General features: G+C 45.8%; 1 pseudogene; it reads right to left on the bottom strand.

Moving 5' to 3' along the window:
• Positions 1-3,111, bottom strand: part of LOC137533045 (small ribosomal subunit protein RACK1-like) — a 384,907-nt pseudogene extending 381,796 nt beyond the window's left edge.
• Positions 3,112-8,518: the final 5,407 nt, after the last annotated feature.

The raw sequence follows: 8,518 nt of genomic DNA, 5'->3' as shown, positions 1-8,518 counted from the left end.
TCCACCCAATCACTTTATCAGAATTTCCCTATGAGGTTTTCTGCTGGGTCCCTTAAAGGGGTTCTGTGGGGGTTCCTGAGGAGAAAAACTGCCACTTACCTGGAGCTTCTATCAGCCCCCTGCAGTGGTAATGTCCCACGCCGTCCTGCTCCCATCTGCCGTTCCCCACAGCCGGCACCGGGCTATTAGTCGTCTGTCACACAGACGAATAATGTGCGTTGCCGTGCCTCCGCTCGCGTCATCTGAGGCTTACTGCGCAGGCGCTGTACAATGGAGCCTTGTACTGTGCTTGCGCAGTAAGCTTCCGATGACGCAGGCGGAAGCGAGCGGGTGCGCGGCCACTGTAGCGCAGTTGGATCCCATGCCGCTTAGACCGGGGCCGGCGGCGGAGAACAGCAGATGGGAGGAGGACGGCGTGGGACATTAGCGCTGCATGGGGCTGATAGAAGCCCAAGGTAAGGGTCTGTTTTTCTCCTCAGAAACCCCTAACAGAACCCCTTTAAACAAGTTGCTACTGCTCAGAGGGGAGCGCAGACCTGGACTTCAAGAGGGTGCTGTGCAACGGGGGAGGTCTGGAGGAGGACATGGGAAACCTCTGCAGGATCCATAGACTAGGAAAGTATACGTGCTTTAGGTCACAATCCCATCAATGCGGCAATTATGGAGGCCAAAGCATTTGCAGCATTATTTACAATATGGATAGAGTACAGAGGATTTGTTCTCCCAATAACAATGCTCGCCAAGTTTTGCAAATCAGGCCCACAGTGACTGAAAAAAAAAAAAAACATCCAATGAGAAGTGGCAGTGGGCAGAAAGCAGTGCCCCATACTTACCAAGCGATCCCTCACCAGGCGTCATGGTCAAGCTGTCGAAAGCCACCACTGCGCTGGGACTGGTCACCACAGGCTCTTCTTTCTTCATCCAGACCTGGGAAAATGATAGGTGGAGGTGAGCTCAAAAAGCAGTTAATGTCCATGCTAAAGCCTGGTACACACATGCAATTTTGATTGGCCAATCATTGCACAATTTTACTACTTCCATGTAGTACAAGAGCTTACCTGCACAATCTGTTCATACAATCCACAATCTGTTTACCTTCCTACTACGTGGAGGTAGTAAAATTGGACAGTGATCTGCCAATCAAAATAGCATGTGTGTATGCACCCTAAGTTGCAGTAGATGAGGTGGGGGCTGCAGAAGCTATGTGCCAACTCAGACTGCTGGTGTGTTGGTGTGCCCTAGATAGTTGGCTTCTCCTAAAGGTCATAACATAACCATATTGCGTCACAGTGAGTAGAACAACTGGTGGGCTCAACCACCTTACAGTTGCCACGTGCCTCGATCGATCCGGCAGGATCATCAATGGAAAAAAAAAAGAAAATGATCGGCACTGTTGCCCTGTTCTTTTGATAACATATTGTGACATCACGCTGGCTCCATGTTACTCATGCACATTCGCAAAAGAACTTTCAGTTTCTGAAACTGCCGATTATCAGCTGATTTCAGGGACATGAGCATTTGCCCTAAATGTTGTGCTGCCCTGCCTGGAAACCACACCGGAAGCTGTCTAAAGGACTGCACCATTCTCTGTACTGAGTGCAGAATGTTGCGGACGGACTGCACCTTTCTGCGAACGCGCTGCCCCATTCTCTGTACGGACTACACCTTTACTTCAGTGCAACAGCAAGCAATAGATCACTCTGTATGGAGAATGCTGCACCCCAAACAAGGAATGGTGCAGTCCTTTATGCAGCTTCCAATGTGGTTTGCTGGCAGGGAAGTGCAACATTATAGGGCAAATGTGTATGTCTCCAAAACCAGCTGCTAATCAGCTGTTTCAGACACTGCAAGTTCTATTGCACATGAGTAACGTGTTGCTAGCGTGATGATGCAATATGGTTAAGGAGACGCTAACAATCTTCTAGGATATACCAAGGAGGTAATCTGAAGGGCAAAGCGCTTGGACATTGGGGCCAGTGTGCAGACACAGGGTCATACGTACAGCACCAGCAGCATTGAAGAGGGCAGCAGCAGTGACATACTGAGGGGCAGACCAGTGTTTCAATGCCTTGCTTTGGCTAACAAGATGACGGCTGCAGCAGCTTTGCGCTAATGATAATCAAAGCTGCCGAAAAAGGGGGCGGTAATGCCTAGAGAGGGGGGTGGAGCTGCCTACTAGGCAGCAATAGGAAGGGGAGAAGAAGCCACATTCTAAGGAGCGGGCCAGAGTATGCTAAACAGTTGGGCCCTGTGTATATCACATTAAAGTAGAGGGAGGGAAAAAGTAACTAAAGGTGGCCACTAACGGTCCAATTTCTAGTGAAAAATCGTTTGAGTGATCAGAAAATTCTGATCGGAAGAAAAATCGTTCCCTACACCATCAATGAACCAATCTTTGCTTCCTATCACAACCAACAAGAAAAGCCAAAGTTTGATTTGACAAAAATCCAATTGTTTTATAGTCATTTGAGTCCATCAACAGAGATTATTTACAACCAATCCAATCAGAATTTCTGACCTCTTGAACGATTTTGCGCTACAAATTGGACAGTTAGTGGCCACCTTTAGGGTGCATACACATATCCATAAAATGATTGGCCAAACACAAGCCACTTTTACCTCCTCCATGTAACATGAGGGCCAACAGACTGACACAGATTACGAGACTAAGCTCAGTCACATACCACATAGCAGTGGTAAAATTGGCCAATCTAAATTGTAGTGTGGATAGGCATGTGCACACCGCTGAGTACATAGCTGCATGATGCACGTACAGCAGTATATACAGCACATTCCCTCACCTCTCCCTGTTGTACATATTTCCTCACCTCCATCCACTAGCATGGCATAGCAATAGCAGCTGGGCAGTGGTCACATGTCACTGCAGGTGCCATCCTTAGCGGTACTCGTGATGCCCACCTGCACACGTGCGTCACAATAGCTGCCGTGACGTCATACTGGCACGCGTCCCCCTCGCAGACAGAGCAACGGCAGGAGAGGAGACAGACGTGCGACCTCTCTCTCCGTATCCCCGATAGCCAGGAGCTCTCAGACCCGACATACACCGGTTACATCGGCACCAGTTCCAGGAAGAAGCAGTCATAGAGAGCGGCTGCCCAGTGCCCTGACAGTAGAGACGGCTACATCCCGGAGCTCCCCCTAGCGGCCGGTAGTAGAAATTACATTGTGATTGTAGTATGGATGCCATATAACTAGATTTCTGAGAACATAAATTAGTTTAGTTTAAAGCGTTTTGACGCTTTAGCTCCCAACTGTTCCTCTTTCGGAGGGACGGACTCCTCTTTGGGAGCCCTGTCCCTCTGTCCCTCTTTCCTCCTCATTTGTCCCTCTTTCAGGACTTTGTCCCTCTTTCTATGTAAAGATGTACATTTCTCTGCTGAAAAATGTGTTTGATTGACATTCCCATCCTTTAGATTGATGTATTTCTTAATTTCAATGCTAGTATGAAGGAAAATGAACCAGGGTAGAAAGGACCAGTGTGATTTGAATTATAAAACAACATATTTTTCTAATGAAATCTTTATGGTGTGCATGACTAGGGGGTGTGACGGGGCATGATCTGTTGTGTGGCAGGGGCGTGGCCTAAGTGTCCCTCCTTCTCATCTCAGAAAGTTGGGAGGTATGCTGGGCTGATATTACTTATAAAAAAAAAAATATTTAAATTCCTTTTGGTAGCAATAATACATGATCAGGGTATTTTCCAGGGCCAGACTTTGTCCTGAGCAGCCAGACATTCCCCTCCAGCCGCTGCAAAACCCCACCTCCAAATCGAAAAGCATTCCCGCCCCCATTTAGCCATGATAAGCCCCGCCCCCAAGGGCAGTTAAGCTCCGCCGTCACCGTCCTTTGCATATGTGAAGCAGGCTGCGAACCTGGAGCAGTGAGGTTATAGGGAACCTTAAAGAGGAACTGAAGTGAGAAGAGTATAGATGCTGCCATAATTATTTCCTTTTAAACAATACACATTGCCTGGCAGCCCTGCTGATCTATTTGGCTGCTGAAGTGTCTGAATCACACCAGAAACAAGCATTCAGCTAATCTTGTCAGAACTGACAATAATGTCAGAAACACCAGATCTGCTGCATGCTTTTTCAAGGTCTATGGCTAAAAGTATTAAAGGCACAGGATCTGCGAGAAGCCAGGCAAAGTGTATTGTTAAAAAACGGAAATGAATATGTCAGCCAACATATCCCTCTTGCTTCAGTTGCCCTTTAACGCAAATGAAAGGGGAACTGAAGTAAGAGGTATATGGAGGCTGCCATATTTATTTCCTTTTAATCAATATCAGTTGCCTGTCAGCCCAGCTGATCCTCTGCCTCTAATACTATTAGCCATAGCCCCTGAACAAGCATGCAGCAGATCAGGTGTTTCAGACTTTAAATTCAGAACTGACAAGACTAGCTGCATGCTTGTTTCTGGTGTTATTCAGATACTACTGCAGAGAAATAGACCAGCAGGGCTGCCAGGCAACTGGTGTTGATTAAAATGAAATAAATATGGCAGCCTCCGTATACCTCTTACTTCAGTTCCCCTTTAAGGAGAACAAATAAAAAAGGATTTTCAGTAACCTGGGACTTCTACCAGCCCACTGCAGTCACCTGCACCTTTGACATCCTAAAACGATGCTCTAGTCCCCCCAGCGGCTAAGTTTCATCGCCCAGCCACTGTGCCTGCACGGCCCTAGACACACATTCTCGCTCACGTCACCAACCCTGATTTCTCTTATTGCGCGTGCGCAGGACAGCAATGTGAGAGCGAAGGATGCGCGCAGCCAGTGCCGCGCAGGTGCAGTAGCTTGGCGACTGCACAGTCGCCGAAAACGAAACTTAGCTGCAGCGGGGGAATGGAGCATTGTTCCAGCATGTTGAGGGCACAGGGCGGCTGCAGGGGGCTGGTAGAAGCCCCAGGTAAGTAAAACTATTTTGAGATAAGGTTCCCTTCAAAACGGAACTGAAAGCTGAAAAAAAAGGTTCACTTTAAAAGCTGGGGCGCTTTTGGAAATGTTTTTTTGGGGGGATTTTTTAAGCACCGCAAATTTTCAAAATCGCCCTAAAAAGCTTTTGTGCAATGATTCTCTATGAGAGTGTTCACATATGAGCGGTTCGATTCCAATCCGCTCACCAAATCGATGCCTGGACCATTTTGGGGGCGATTTGCCTCAATGGAAGGTATAGGGAAATCGCAAAGCGCTTGAAAATATGCTTTGTATATCGATTTCCCGAGTGCTTTTAAGAACATTGTATTTATTATTTTCTGGATCAAAGAGTTCATTTCCTGAATTGATCTGCAAAAGCGCTTAGAAAAGCGCTGTAAAAATAAAAAACTAACGCGCAGGTAAGAGCTAAAATACAAATCACTCACAAAATCGCAAAACGCTGGCGACAGCATTCTGCATTTGCAGAACATAGTTTTTCATATTGCACATATGCAGAGCACTCTCGTCCATGGGAGCACGATTAGGAGGCCCACGGACCAGGGCGGCTCATTAGAACGAAAGGAGGACACTGCGGGGGACCGGAGTATTGGTCTTTCCGCTGCAGGTAACTGGTACAAGCCCCAGGTAACTTAAGGCTGCTTACACACAGGGACGTTACAGGCGCACGTTAGTGCAGCCTGTAACGCTCCCCCAACGCACAGCAATGTAACACAAGTGGGCTGTTTACCCTGCCCACGTTGCGTTACTTGTAACGCTGCACGTTCTTCCGAAAGTGCAGCATGCTACGGCGTTACAGCGGCTTAAGATGCGTTAGACTGTTTGCACATGCGCAGTCATGTTGGGGAGGAGCAGAGAGCGGCCAGGCACATGGCGAATTAATATTCACTGCACGTTGTGACGTGCAGTGTTTACTTCCTGGTGCGGCCGCTCTTTGCGGCGATTGGCCGGCGGGACCACGTGATGCCGCATGTGTCGAAGAGTACGCATCACGGCATCATGGACGCCAGAGTGAGCTGCACAACGCAGCTCACTCTGACGCCCACATCGAAGAGCACTAGGCCTTGCGTTAGGTGCACGTTATGCGACCTTAACGTAGCACCTAACGCAACGTCTTGGTGTGCAAGTAGCCTCAAGGACAACTGTAGTGAGAGGTAAGTGGATGCTGCCATATTTATTTCCTTTTAAACAATACACATTGCCTGGCAGCCCTGCTAATCTATATATCTGCAGTAGTGTTTAAATCTGCATCAGAAACAAGCATGCAGCTAATCTTGTCAGATCTGACAATAATGTCAGAAACACCTGATCTGCTGCATGCTTGTTCAGGGGCATTGGCTAAATGAATTAGAGGCAGAGGATCAGCAGGATAGCCAGGCAACTGATATTGCTTATAGGGAAATAAATATGCAGCCTCCATATACCTCTCACCAGGCATGGAGCTCACGAGTCCCTAAGGACTCGAATTCGTGATTTAAATGAGGCTTAATTGCCTTAGCTGTGCGGCTGGGAGAGAGGGGGTTAGTTACCCATAAGTCCGTTGGCTTTCCTGAGTTCCAGACATCTTGCACGCCTCCTATTGGATGCAATGCAAGACTCACTACTGCGCACTTCCTCCTTCCGGCTTGAAGCCTAGAAACTGCCCTGACCCTTTCTGCCTATCTACCCCCAGAATCCTCAGTAGCCTTACACTCTCCCTTAAGCCCTGTTCACACTGGGGATTGCAAGATGCTGGCTTTTTTGCGATTATCGTATATTTTTTACAGTACATTTTTGCAATTGTGATTCACGTTTTAAATACATTGCAATTATGATAGCTCTAAAATTTGCCCAAAAAATGCTGCATGTATCGCGTTTGCGTTTACCGCAAATCTTCGACAATCACAACAGTGAGATCTCTACCATATAGTTTACATTACACTAGCGATTTAAAAAGCCGATTGGTCCCTTACAGGCTGTTAATAAGCCCCTCTCTCTCCCCATCCATCCTCAGTAGCCTTACCCTTTTTTCTTCAGATCACACAGATCACATTGTAGGAATGCCATGTTTAGTCAGTGACGGACAAAGCCAACAGTGCAGAATAAATGTAGGGGGTTCCATGTAAGTGCATGCATCGATTCAAATAGTGTCAATAACATAAAAGTATGTGAACCTAAGTTACAATCTGTAAGCACTGTATTAATGTCGCACATATTTTCCATTTCATTATATTTTGTACTTGACTAGGCCACAAGCAATTATCACTGCTCCCCATGCAGCAGTGTCATAGATCCAAACTTTTAAAAATATAAATGGACAAAAACCTTTTATTGTTATTGTTTAGCACTGTTATCTTCCACAATCCTTTTACAGAGTAGTCTAATGTCCTACCATATTATTATTATTATTATTATGTATTTATATAGCACTGACATCTTCTGCAGCACATTACAGAGTGCATAGTCATGACACTGACTGACCTCAGAGGAGCTCACACTCTAACATCTACCATACTCATGGTCTAATGTCCTTCCATACTATAATTATGTATTTATATAGCACTGACATCTTCTGCAGCACATTACAGAGTACATAGTCATGTCACTGACTGTCCTCAGAGGAGCTCACACTCTAAGCACTATCATTCTCATGGACTAATGTCCTTCCATACTATAATTATGTATTTATATAGCACTGACATCTTCTGCAGCACATTACAGAGTACATAGTCATGTCACTGACTATCCTCAGAGGAGCTCACACTTTAACCACTACCATTCTCATGGATTAATGTCCTTCCATACTATAATTATGTATTTATATAGCACTGACATCTTCTGCAGCACATTACAGAGTACATAGTCATGTCACTGACTGTACTCAAAGGAGCTCACACTCTAACCACTACCATTCTCATGGATTGATGTCCTTCCATACTATAATTATGTATTTATAATGTATATAGCACTGACATCTTCTGCAGCACATTACAGAGTGCATAGTCATGCCACTGACTGTCGTCAGAGCAGCTCACATTTTAACCTCTACCATTCTCATGGACTAATGTCCTTCCATACTATAATTATGTGTTTATATAGCACTGACTTCTTCTGCAGCACATTACAGAGTGCATAGTCATGTCATTCACTGTCCTCAGAGAAGCACACAATCTGCCGACACACACAAACCTAGAGGATGATCTGGGCCTGACTGATGGAGCTGAATGGGCTCCACATGACATGGAGCCCTTGTGAGGCTGCACAGACAGCACAGGCCTACGTCCGTCGTCTGCCACTGGATGTAGTATTTTATATCTGACATTGTATATGTATACATATAAGATGGATTGTCCATTTCTGTGTTGTCTCTCTTCTATTCTCTTTCAGATGGGGTTCAACAAGTATTTTTTATGTTAAAGAAGAGTTGGGCATGTGAGCAGTTAAAACATTTATTTGTTCCTCCTCCTTTCAACTTTCCTCCACTCTTTGTCTCCCTTTCATTCTCTTTTCTAGTATGGTGTATATGCTATATGAACCGTCTTTATTTACAGATAACATTGTATGCATGCACTGTGTAATTTTTTA

The sequence above is a fragment of the Hyperolius riggenbachi genome, chromosome 9 (genome assembly GCF_040937935.1).
Source record: "Hyperolius riggenbachi isolate aHypRig1 chromosome 9, aHypRig1.pri, whole genome shotgun sequence".
NCBI lineage: Eukaryota > Metazoa > Chordata > Amphibia > Anura > Hyperoliidae > Hyperolius > Hyperolius riggenbachi.
Note: the sequence above shows the minus strand (reverse complement) of the source record. Positions and strands in the feature narration are given on the sequence as shown.